Source organism: Notolabrus celidotus, chromosome 18, assembly GCF_009762535.1.
Source record: "Notolabrus celidotus isolate fNotCel1 chromosome 18, fNotCel1.pri, whole genome shotgun sequence".
Taxonomy (NCBI): Eukaryota; Metazoa; Chordata; class Actinopteri; order Labriformes; family Labridae; genus Notolabrus; species Notolabrus celidotus.
Genome location: NC_048289.1, coordinates 26,751,396 through 26,764,382, shown reverse-complemented (window position 1 = coordinate 26,764,382; position 12,987 = coordinate 26,751,396). Strand labels below are relative to the sequence as shown.

Genomic DNA, 12,987 nt, shown 5'->3' with positions numbered 1-12,987 from the left:
AGAAGCCGATTCTCACTGAAGTAAAGATAGGAAGAGGTGTGCCACTCTGTGAGAGGCTGCATGAACAAATATTTCAACAATTTCAGAATATAATGCAGAAACCTCCAGCAGGACCAGACTCATGTTAGACACACATCTGCTGAGACCGAGTTGAGGTTGGAACACAAATGTCCTCATGTTCTGCTGTAAAGGTCATAGTTTGGGTTTATTATTACAAACTTTTAAGGTGTCTTGTTGAGCAAACCTTTGTTTCCTGCTTTCACTGCAGGTCGCACAAAAGAAAGTCACTCTTGCAATTTATGCACAATTTTGAGAAACCCCATTTTCATTTCCGATGCCCTGCATCAGGAAAATGAAATCATCCACAAAACAGAGGCAGTGCGAATTTGACCAGCAGCCCACTTAGTGCAGATAAGTGACAAAATAAAAACTGTACCCCTCAGTTAACTTAGCTAACTCACCCTATTACAGGAATGCATTGCTTTTATTTTGACAAACCGGTTAAATGCACAGCCGGGCAAATATTTTCAATTTGATTATATTTTGAACGTCCATCAGTCCACCTCTAACATCGTAGCCCCATCTCGTCTTGTTCAGGAAAACCAGACATACGTTTGTCAAAGTTTTTATCTTCAGTGATTTACTTTTAGCTTGCCATTGTTCTATCTTTGTCATGGAAAACAAAGGTTGTTGACAAACATTTATCATCATATTTTTGTCGAAAAAATGAACACTGTTTGGACACTTTGAGGGTTTCCTGTATAATAGATACATACTCATAAAAAAACAGTATTTGATTTTGTCACAGCATAATAATCTCTCTACACACAAAAGTATCAGAAACACATCACAATGTTCTGCAGAAATCTTAAAAAAAAGAAAAACATGTTATTTTGTTTGTTTGTTTGTTTATTTAATTATTTGAATTGAGTTGTTTTCAAATTGTCTTTGTAGGAACCGGAGTGCCCGGAGTAAACCCACGCAGACACAGAATGGCATGTTAAAGTTTTGGTGTGTGTTGTCTCTGATGGTCTTGGCTCTGCCTCCTCTGCTGCTTGTACTGGCGGCGGCTCTTAGGAGTGAGACACTTTTTTATTCTCCTCCACAAAGAGACCCTCTCCATCTCAGAAGACTCTTGGACCATCTCAGGTGTCGTCCCAGATGTTTCTTGGTCCGTGTCCTGAGTGTCTTCCTGTATGTCTTCCTCTGTGTCTTCCTGGGTGATGTCAATTGGAAGTGAGGGATCTTCGTTCTCCACACATACTTGGTCTTCCTTTTGTTTTTGGAGCTCCTCCAGTTCTTTCTGCAGAGCCTGACTGACCTCCTCCTGTTGTTTTAATTTGGAGGCCAGCTCAAGGCAGGTGTTGGACTTTTCTTGCAGCTGATCCGTCATTTTTTCCTGCTGCTCTCCAATTAACACCTCTTTGTTGAGGGCCTCTTTCTGCAGGTTCTCAATCTCCTGCTTCAGGGTCTCATTTTGGGTGGTCAGCTTCAGGTCAGTGTTGGCTTTTGCCTGAAGTTGATGTCTGACTTCCTCCAGATCAGCCTGGAGTCTGTCTGTCCTCAACATCTCAGTCTGCAGTTGATTATTCTGGGATGAAACCAGATCCAGGAGTTCTTTGGTCTCAGCAGCATTGTTTGATTCCTCCTCTGGTCCTCGTTCTAACACCTTCTCCTGTAGGACCTTCACCTCCTGCTCCAGGGATCGCTTGTCTGCTTCCAGCTTCTCCACCTGCTTCACGTCTTGGCTTGCTATATCCAGAAGCACACATCTGAACTCCTCACGTTCTGTATAAAGGTTTTCAGCCCTTGTATTTTCAGCCTGGAGCTGGTGTTTAAGGGATGAGATGACACCCTCGAGCTCTTGTATCTTATCTGGATCAGGATCAGTGTTGGAGTTGTGTGGCTTTGGACCACTCAAGACTGTCTCAGAAAGCTGTATATTTTGAGCAGCAATGACTCCTATGAGCTCCTCTTTCGTCTTCAGGGAGTAGTAGGACATGTCCTGGGGAGGGCTGCACTTAGGGTTCAGGTGCTTGAGCTGTTCTTTGAGCTGCCTTATTTCTTTCTCACAGTCCAGCAACCCTGTGCGCTCCTCCTTCACCCTTTTCTCCAGATAAGCCACTTCGACCTTGTTGTCCTTCAGTTCTTCTTGGACTGATCGCCGCATCTCCCTCTCCTCTTCAAGATGTGAGTTCAATTCCTCAATTTGGCTTATCAGACCCGCTTCCACTTGCCATCGTGGAGGGCGTCTCGGGTTCCCTTGATAGTAGGGGGCCTGGTGTTGGTGGCCTCCTCCGCCTCTTTGGTAAGGGGCCCTTTGGTGGTGTTGGTTACCCCGGGGGCCTTCTTCCCCCCTTTGGTCAGGGGTTCTTGCTGGTGGCTGAGGGGGGCACTGGCTTGTCAGATTTTTCTGGCAGCTATTGCCACTGTTGGTCCATTCCATTGTGGTTATTTGCTCCTCAGCCTGCAAATCCCCCATCTCCACTATATCTCCCCAGCTCATGGTGTTGGATTCTTCAAATCTTGCCATTACTGATCTTAGTAGAGTCGTTGTCTCTGTTGCAGATCTGCTTGGGTCAAGAGTCTCAGAAAGTGTGGTCTCAGACTGAATCTCTCACCTTGGTTTACAGTGTTTCAGTATAACCCTTTACAATGTGAAATATGAGGTCACTCGTGTCCTTTTATCCCACATTCTAAAATAATGGCATTGTGACCCGTCCAGAACTCTAGAATGCTGCTTTGTTTACTGCCTGCTAACTGAATATGAAAGAAATGGCTGCCCCAACATTAACATACAGCCCAACCCAACACCCTGTATACTGTGAACAGGCTGAGATAAAACCACACAACCATTGTTATGAAAATAAAGTGAACAATGATTTCTAAGTAGTGAACTTTAGCATGTGGTGCACTATTTCTACAACCCCAATTTCCTGACTGTTGGGACACTGTTTAAGATGTTAAGAATGGATTTTGATGGTTTGCAAATAATTTAAAGCCTTAATTGAAATGAAAATAGTGCAAAGACAACACATTAAATGTAAAAAAAAAAAAGTATTATTTTCTCAAAATATATGCTTCTTTAAAATTTGATGCCAGAACTATTTTTCAAAAAAAGGCCATAACCAAACACTGAAAAATGTGTGCAATGCAAAAAAAAAACATCTGGAGGAACATCTCCTAACCAGTTAGGTTAATTAACAACAGATTAGAAACATGACTGGGTGTACAATTAGCACTACAGAGAAGCTGATTCTCACTGAAGTAAAGATAGGAAGAGGTGTGCCACTCTGTGAGAGGCTGCATGAACAAATATTTCAACAATTTCAGAATATAATGCAGAAACCTCCAGCAGGACCAGACTCATGTTAGACACACATCTGCTGAGACCGAGTTGAGGTTGGAACACAAATGTCCTCATGTTCTGCTGTAAAGGTCATAGTTTGGGTTTATTATTACAAACTTTTAAGGTGTCTTGTTGAGCAAACCTTTGTTTCCTGCTTTCACTGCAGGTCGCACAAAAGAAAGTCACTCTTGCAATTTATGCACAATTTTGAGAAACCCCATTTTCATTTCCGATGAAAGTTCCTCCAACAATCAACTTGTTAAAAACTAATTTTCTCCTTTGTAAACTGTAGAGGTAAACGGGAAAAAATAATTGCTGCTGCTGCTACAGAGAGACAATAAATGCATTACTTTGCAACAAACAATGATTGCAGAGTAACTGTTAGAGGAGCAGTAAAACTCCTCCACAGGGTGCCATTGTATTCAGAAGATTCAGGGTTTTGTGTAGTTTTTAATGTTTTTGGGAAATATCCTTAAATATCTTTGAATTTCCCTTGATGATTTTCTATAATTTGTTTATCCCGACTGTAGCTAACACAGAAAACATTTGGGTGTAGTACAAACTCCTTTTTTAACATCTCTGTGAAGCTAAAACAAATACTAGTATAAATACTTAGAACCATGTGTTTCTCTTTCCACTGCTGTATGGTATTAGTTCTATCCGTCATTCAGTGAGGCAGTCACTTAAAAGGCTGTAAATATCTTCCACCATAATGATTAAACACTGACTACAGCAGGAGCTCTTTTCTCCCTCTGTCCCCCTGTGTGAATGTTTCAGGATCCCAACCCTTTCTCATTAAACACTCTGCGTCGGTGCAGAGAGAGGCATCTGTGCCCGTAGCAGGAGTCGTAGCAGACGCCCCTCCTCTCTCTGCAGACAGCCAGAGGTCAGAAGGAGCTGGAGGCGCTTCAGTGCTGCACGCTAAGATGTGTAAATTCAGTAAAACAAAGCAAGTTAATAACTGAGAATCAGGTTTCCATGACAGAAGCTGCGGTATGCAGGTGTTACACAAATCATATGAAAACATTGGCATCCCAGCATGTGAGTTAATGGTGCGTTAAATTATTGAGGGAGCATGAGAGGCATCACATATAAAAACAGAGTGAGCGTCACCTAAACGTACTGCACTGTCACTTCCTGTCTGCTTGGAGGTTTACTATACATCCTGCCTGTATTTTACCTGTTACACGGGACTTCCACCAGTACTGTCCGTGTCTGATCCGCTGCGGTCCGGGCAGGACCGCCGGACAGCTGGAGTCATGTGACCAAAGTTTCCCGTGGTAATTGCTGCATTAATAAGTGTCCTCCTCCTCTCCTCATCCATGTTGTCTTTCTGGTCCTCTAAAAAACTCTGACCTGTTGACTCAAGGCCTGGCTCCGCTTATCATGACGGTTTGTTGTTGTAGTTAAGTGAAAAACAATCTGATGATGACAGTGTTTTATTCTGAAAATCAACCGGATGTTTTCATTTTGTTTTGGTGCCTGACTTCCTGTTCTGCTCCATCTTCCCTGTGCGTATTGATGCGTCGTGCTCCGGCATCCGGCAGAAATAGAAGTCTTGCGTTTCTGATCCGTTACGTTCTGACCTGCCGGATCAGAGACGCAGCTGGAATGCAACTAAGCAGATCCAGTGGAAGTTAACACATCAACACTGGCATAGAAACCTATCACATCTGTTGCGGATCTGGTGAAGTTAGGCCTTTACACCCCTGTTACTTCTACCTCCAAAGCCGGCTCAGTGCTGCATCATCTTTGTCCCACCATCCTGCCTATGTGATTTTACACAGACAGCTAGGTGTCACAGTCCAGTCTTGGACACAATGTAAAAGAGGCTCATAAACATAACCTATAAACTGACAAATAATCTACAAGACATGCGCCTTCCTTTCTGGGCAAGCATTGTTACTACAAAAGTTTGTGAGCTATTTAGAAGAATCTAATAATGGGGAATGTTTTGAGGCGACTAATTTCTTAGTTGTGTGAACAGAAATTTAAAATCTGACTAACCAATTAGTCCAAAGGTAAGAAAACACTCTAAAACAGTCCAAATTCAGCACAATACTTTTAACATGACTAAACACAGGATCACAGTGTCTGCAGGTAAAGTCAAATTGGTTTACCGAGTGTAGCTAACATTAGCAGAGCTAGTGCCACCAGTCTTCGGTCCCCCCATCCACATGCCTGTGGGTTACATGTTGCTCCATTTTCTAGATCAAAACACTGATCTGAACTGCGCCATTCTACAGGATGCCATCTGCCATCTGTGCTTCTTTAGATCAGGGTAGTAGAGCATTATCGGATTAGCAATTAGCCAGAGCTACAGCCCTACATAGTAGCAGGGGCGGCGCTACAGTTAAGACACAATATATGACCGGCTATCATGGCCAACACTTCGACACGTAATTATGTTGACGTGAAGTGAAGGTGAAGACGTTCTGCTTTTCATTTTCATTTTCAAAGTGCTTTAAAAAGAGAAGACCCTGAAGAGCTGAGTCATTCATTCTACAACAGCCCTGTGTCAATGCTTTTGGCATGGTGGAAATTCCTGAGCTGAATAGGCCTGTTGTGCCATTTAATCTCTCTAAAGCTGCAGTATTTCATAGACAAAGTCATTCATAAAGAAAATAGTTGACAGTCTGATATTAAAGTCAAAAGAGATTTTGGACTCAAAAAGAAAGCAGGTGTCACTTCTGGTATTCGTGCTGGAGAGCGAATGTGGGCTTGAGGAGGGAATAAGGAGGGAGCTGGTACAGGTGTGATGTCTGCGTTTCCACCTCTTGTTGTTGTCCCGCTGTGTGTGATTGTCAGGGATTAAAAAACGATCGAAACAAAAGCCTCATTCTTCTTCAGATCGCCTGAAGGCAGACCAGAAGCTTGAAGCATCTTCTTCTTCCCCTGCTTGTCTTCTTTCCCTCTCTCTGATTCTCAAGGCAGCCAAAGCAAAAAATCCCTCATAACACTTCCATTTCCGTTTGGTTATTTTAGTTGCATGCCTTTCACTTCTCTGCTCGGTGATGTAACCCCAGTGGTGTGTCAGACTGATGGTAGGAGATGCTTGATGCGGCCTCCTGTTTTTTTTCCAGACTCGTCCATTCGAGCTTTTTATTTTTATTTTATTTTGAAATGAAGCCCACCCACTCGGTGCTGCGACACAGCTTTTCTCAGCATTCGGATGGCGGTGTAGGAGTCGGGGCATATCACTCTTTTTCTTTCTCTCGTTCTCTCTCCCTCTCTCTCTCTCTCTCTCTCTTTCTCTCACTGCTTCGAGCACACACATTCTCTCTTCCTCCCTGCTTCCTCCATCATCACACCTCCATCCATCCAGGACACTGCTGAGTCGTGGTGCTGTCAGCCAGAGCCTGACGCACGCAGCCACTCACATATGCGTCACCTCGCTGGCCCGGCGCCGCCACCGTGCTGCTCCCTGTCCTCCACATATACCTCTGTGGCCTGCAGGTCAGAGGCTCTGGGCTTTTCTAGGAGGTGGGAGGCGATAAGGTGTTATTTTGAGCCAAGGAAACGCTCTCTTTTTCTATTTGTTGGAGAGGATCACAGGCTGAGCTTTAGTCACCGTACAGGTAATACAGGTATAATAAATGAAGACACTGCTATAACAACATCAGAGACACACGCTTTTGCAGCGTGAACAAGGTATCAGTTGTCATGATGAGAGTTTTGAAGGTCTAGTTTAAGTCTTTTGACCACTTAACATCAACAATAAGAATCTTTTTAAATCAGATTTTAAAGCTCCAGTGAGGAGTTTTCAGCTGCTTATAAAAAACATACAGAATGAGCTCATGTTAGTGCCTTTTTAAGAGCTGCTAAAACAATTGAGACCATCAGTATTAAGATCGACAGAGTTGTGTATAATTTCTGGAACTGCTGACGTGTGGTAGATGTCAGATGAATTGATTAACAGCAGACTGTTGAAAAGAGGGATGTTCCAAAGCTACTAATTTCCAGTTGTTTTCAAGTATATCTAAATTCAAACTAGCCTACTAGTCCAAGTAAGAAAATGATCAAAAATGTATACAATTTATTCAACACAGCTTAACATGGAGTAACAGAGTCAAATAAATGATGTCAATTGGTATACAGTGTTTCTAAAGCTAGGAGAGCTAGCACCACCAGCCTTTTGCAGTTTAACAGCCAAACCAAGCAGCGCTATGTGATGCTGTCTGTTATCTGTGCCTGTTTACATCCAGGTAGTAGAGCATTATGGCAATATGGGAGTCACCATGAACCTATAGCCCCAGCTAGTGGTGGGTGGTTGCCCCAGTGGCGGTTCTAGACCAATTTTACTGGGGGGGCCAGGCTGGGGCCAAGGGTGTTGTCAGAGGGACACATTCAACCCTGACAAAAGAGACTGAGAAGGGCGAGGACCAGCTGAGAACAAACTGGCAAAACATCAGTGCATCCATATATACTAGACATATATACTACTGTGTACTAAACTTCAGTGCATCCTCTAAGAGACTGGAACCAAGTGCCACACGCATGTGTTCCGCCTGTAACATTGGCGCGATACTGAAGCTTTTTTTATTGTATAATATTTGTTTGGTGTGGAGGGGGGGGCACGGGGGGGGGGTCCATGTTCAGTTTTACAGGGGCACTGGCCCCTGTTGGCCCCTGTTGGCCCCTGTTGGCCCCTCCCCAGAACCGCTACTGGGTTGCCCTACGGCTTAGACACAATTCATGACAGGCGTTCACGGCAAACAGTAATAACATTAGTTTGCTTTTACATGTCATATTCAAAACTCCTCACAGTATTCCTAAGCCTTCTTTAGTCAGCATTTTAATACAACCACTTTGTAATACTGTGTTTGGTGATGAGACAGCAGGCAGTGAGTGACCAGCTGGAGAACATGTCTGCAGTATTTAGCAGCTAAGAGTCAGATATGAAGTTATTAAAAACAACAAAACAGGACTTAAAGCAGGAAAATCTCAGTATTACATTTACTAAGTGGTCAGAATTAGAACTCTAGATGTGTTATTGTGTTGCTGTGCTTTTACTAGATGTTTCACTGGGCACTGAATTAATGTGTGCATCAATTTAAAGGTGATAATATGTAAATGTTAAAACCCCTGGCTGTTGCTGTGGCTTCAAAAAGCTGTCAATTTTATGTTATTATCTTCAAAAAGTTGCCTTAAGTACTGTTTTTGCAATATTGTATTGCTAAAAAGATAGTGTATGAGGAGTTTCATGAATTAATGTTGATGATAAGAGAAGTAAGCACCTGTTAATATATTTAGGATGCTGCAGTGTTAGCTGTCTTAAGATTTAGTATAAAAACATAAGAATGGGATAATACATAAGTCCACATTCAGTCCAAAGTACCTGGATTATGTTGTGTAATGTAGGTCACACTGGAGCTGGGAACACAGGTGAGGATGAAAAACAAAAAGCGGCAGCCGCAGTAGTAGGAGCTAAAAAAGGACACAGGATTTTTTCCAGCCTGAGGATTATCAGCAGTTATGTAACAACGGGACAAATAGAGATACCCCTGTAGAGCTTTGGGCTCTACTCAAATGAAGGAGTGTTTCTTCTTTTATTGCATCTGATGCTGCTTTGCAAACTGGAAGAAGCAGCCGGTTTACAGTTTGCTCTCGGCACCTCAACCAAATCTGCAGAAAGAACAAACGAGCCACAGTTACAACTCACAGATTCATTTAAATGATTATTGCAGAGCTGTTGTTTGAGACATTAAATACTCTCGGTGCAGACTGTGGTTTGGGTGTTTTTCTTACTCTGTAAAGAGGTCAAATTAGAGTTAAAGCATCTTAAGCATTTTCTATGAAAACAATAAGCCAAATGCTAAAACTACACCATATGGTTGTTTTTATTGGCTGTTAGGTGGCATATTTTGAATCCCTGATGCTGCTGTAGCAGAAAGTCTTGTTTTTTCAATTTGTTAGCACAATTTTGGGTATGAGTAAGGATAATCATGATTCATTGTAGCTTCATTTGCAGGGCAGCCTTTTGGGGTAAAATCTGGGAGAGTTGAACGTTTCATTCGCTTGCTTTTTCTGGTGTATTGTCCTGCTTTAGACTAAAACTACCACAGATGTTCTCAAGCGACTAATTTCTGATTGTTTATTAGAAATCTAAATTTTGACTTTTTAGTCAATAAGTAATAAAATGCTCAGAAAACAGTCAAAAAGGGACACAATTCATGTAAAATGGCTAAAAACTAGGGATGCACAGAAAGAAATTTTTATGCCAATTATTAGTAGGGAGACCGGGGACAGTTGTAACATTTCACTCCTTGGATTTGAGATTAAGCCATGCAATTTCTGTTTATGGTGCACAGGCATGTTCTAGGCTATTTATTAGCAGACACTTGAAGCTAGTTTGTGTAGCAGTTTGAACACACTGGGTTAAAAGAGCTCAAAGGTATAGACAGAAATGTAAAAAATGTTACAACTGTCCCCGGTCTCCCCTACCATTGCATCTATGGCTATGACTGTGTGCTAACCTCACTAAAATCAAGGATCTCATTGAACATATCAGACAACAAGGGTACATGCCCCTCATCTGGTTCGTAGAGACGAAAGTGGGCTCTCCATATCTATCGCGGCCTGGATCATTTCTCGTGCGCCCTGCTTTATTCCCACATCCAAGTAATGATCTTTATAACGCGGATCAAGTACAGTCGCGATGATAAAAGTCTTTTAACATTTTCAGTGGACGAATTTTTGGTGCATCCCTACTAAAAACAGGATCAAAGAGTCTGTGAATAAGGTCAAATTAGTTTGCAGAGTGGCTAAAGGTAGAAGAGCTAGCACCACCAGCCTCCAGGTGTCCTTGCAGGTTATTGCCACATACCTCTGCTTGTTTACATTCAGGTTACTAGTTTTAATTCACTTAATCCAAGCAGCAGGCATCCATAAAATCAAAGTTTCTGCCCCACACACAGTCCATCAGCGTCTTTGCTCTCCTGCTGGACTTGTTCACTCTTTTTGCTTGTAAAGCAGAAGGACACACTTTAAATCACAGCTGATACTGGCTTTGCCCTAAACGCAGTTAACAGCTTGTAAAACTGCTGGCTCGGCTGGTCCTCCGTCACACCGTTCCTCACAGCCCACCTGCATTAAACCGTCCCCGCAGACTCACAACATCAGAGGTCCATAACTGCGCCTCTCCTCCTCTGGGAACCCTCGTAACTGCTGCAGTTTGTTGTCCCTCAAAGTAACATCACTTTACGAGATGACAGGATTGTCTTTTGGCTTGTCATTGCAGCGGAAACACAAAGTGACAAACAGTTCTGTTTCCGTATCGCTTTAGAGTCGCCATAAAGATAAATCAAGGAGCGGCAATTCTTCAAGACTGTTTACATCCATTTGGAGCAGCTTGAATATTCCTTTTATGAATGTGAAGAGCATTTTTACTGGCAGGGAAACATGGTCCTGATATATCTAATGGAAGATGGGTTATGCTTCTATTGCTGCCACCAAGATTTCTGAATTAGCGGCCTGATTTTTTTATGACACTTAATGGAGAAGTGTAGCATGGAGCCAAGGGGACCTGAATGAATCCTACAACACCATTCAAGAGTAAATGGTGTGGCTCTACTTAACATACAATAAAAAAATAATGAGCAGCCGCTGCAAACATGGCTGTAGAATAATTGCAGCTGGTAGTGATGGCAATTGCATGCATACATTTTAATGTTGGCTTTCCACTGAGGCTGACGCTAATGAAGACGTCCGCCAACTTTAAAGCCGAGCAGATGTCTGCGCTCTCGTATGGCTCGATGCAGCTCACTGTGCCGCTGTGATTCATTAAGAGTCTCCACTTCGTTGTGCTTCTTCTCAAATCCAGTTGAAATGAATGTAAAGGAGAGGAGCAGAGTGTTTGTTCAGACTCATTCTTTTACCTTTAGTTTCTGAGATGAAGATTTGAAGATGAGTTGATTGACAGCAGGAAGACGAGGGTGATATTATTGTATTTACATGACTGCTGATTAGAGGTACGGTGCCTCGTGAGACAGTTGGAAACCAGTTCACATAAAGGACGATTCAATTTGATGAGATGAAAAATAAAGTATGATACCCTTTTTAAAACATCAGAGGGTGCTGGTATTGATCCTGGTATTGTGACAGCTCCGGTGGAAGAAAACTTTTGCCTCTTCAGGGGACGCTAATACATCATTTATTGTTGACGTTTTCATCCAATAACCCTACGATCTAGCTGAAGTATTTTATGTGCCCTTTCAAAATAAAAAGCATGTTTATTATTAAAACAGGTAACCAAAGTTATCTAGATGCAAGGCAGTAAAAAGGCAAAATAAAAGCATCAAGAATGACTGTTTATGAGACAATATCTTCTCTCAAGCTCGAACATAAACTCAGTTGCTGACAACTTAAAAATTAGGGAAAATTTAATTGGTGAACTCAGCATCAGAGATATCGTATCATATCGTATCGCTTCATTGCATTTTGTTTTGCTATGTATCGTTTCGTATGGTATCGTAGCGTAGCGTATCATTTCGTATCGTATCATATTGTATCGTTTCGTTTCGTTTCGTATCATATATTGAATCGTTTTGTATTGTATCGAATTGAATTGAATCGTTTTGTATCGTATTTTATCGTATTGAACCGTTTCGTATTGTTTCGTATCGCATCGTATGATATTGAATTGTTTCGTATCGCATTGTATTGAATTGTTTTGTATTGTATCGAATTGAATCGAATCGTTTCGTATCGTATCATATTGAATCGTTTTGTATCGTATTGAATCGTTTCGTATTGTTTCGTATCGTATCGTATGATATTGAATTGTTTCGTATCGTATTGTATTGGTTTACTTCAGACATTAAATAAAGCTTAGAATTTGATAACACAATAAAATGAAGTCATCTATCAATAAAATGCCAAAATTGACCGAATTTGGCCTGAAACATGTCAGTGTTTTCATTGAATTTATGTTTTTGTGTCATTAAAACTCAAACATATTTTAGTTTCTGCTGAAACATTAAACAAGTGTTAAGCTTGGGCTCTCACTCAGGAAACTCTAACAAGCATTGCCTTTTTTTCCTGACATTTTTCTTAGAGACTAGATATCATTTTGATCGAAAGCATCATTAATAAGAGTCCTTATGCACACAATAATTCAGCAACTATGTGATTCACTTCATAAACTTCAGATTCCTCTCTCTACTCAAGTTGTCCTTGAGTTGGTGGTTTTTTAAAGTGCCCTGCCCGAAGGCGCTCTGACAGTCACATCCCAGCCTCGTCTCTGGTGACATCACAGGTTTTTAATTTGGCAGCAGTGATTGTTGCTCACTACGGGAATCAGCTCTGATTCACTCGCTGGCATTTACCTTTTCCAACTTCCAACTTTTCCTTCTAACACTCTTTATCTCATCCTCTATTTTGGTAAATTACCCATGGTGCATCAGCTCGCACACAGGATAACTCCATGTGATGTATGGGACTTATTTGTGTGTGGGCTGAATAAATGTCAGGATGTTTTATTTATCATTGCTTGCACATGATCCCTGTTTCTCTTTCTACACAGGGGGATTTGAGATGGTTTAACATTTAGCTCTCTTGAGAAATAAGGATTCTTGGATCATGCAAGGATGGTTTGCACGTAATTAGAAAATGTATCACTTCTTGCAACAAACTTACTG

General features: G+C 41.7%; 1 protein-coding gene across 4 annotated transcripts in view; it reads left to right on the top strand.

Moving 5' to 3' along the window:
• tanc2b (tetratricopeptide repeat, ankyrin repeat and coiled-coil containing 2b) overlaps positions 1–12,987 on the top strand; it is a 242,485-nt gene that overhangs the window by 110,382 nt on the left and 119,116 nt on the right. The gene's annotated exons all lie outside the window — the stretch shown is intronic.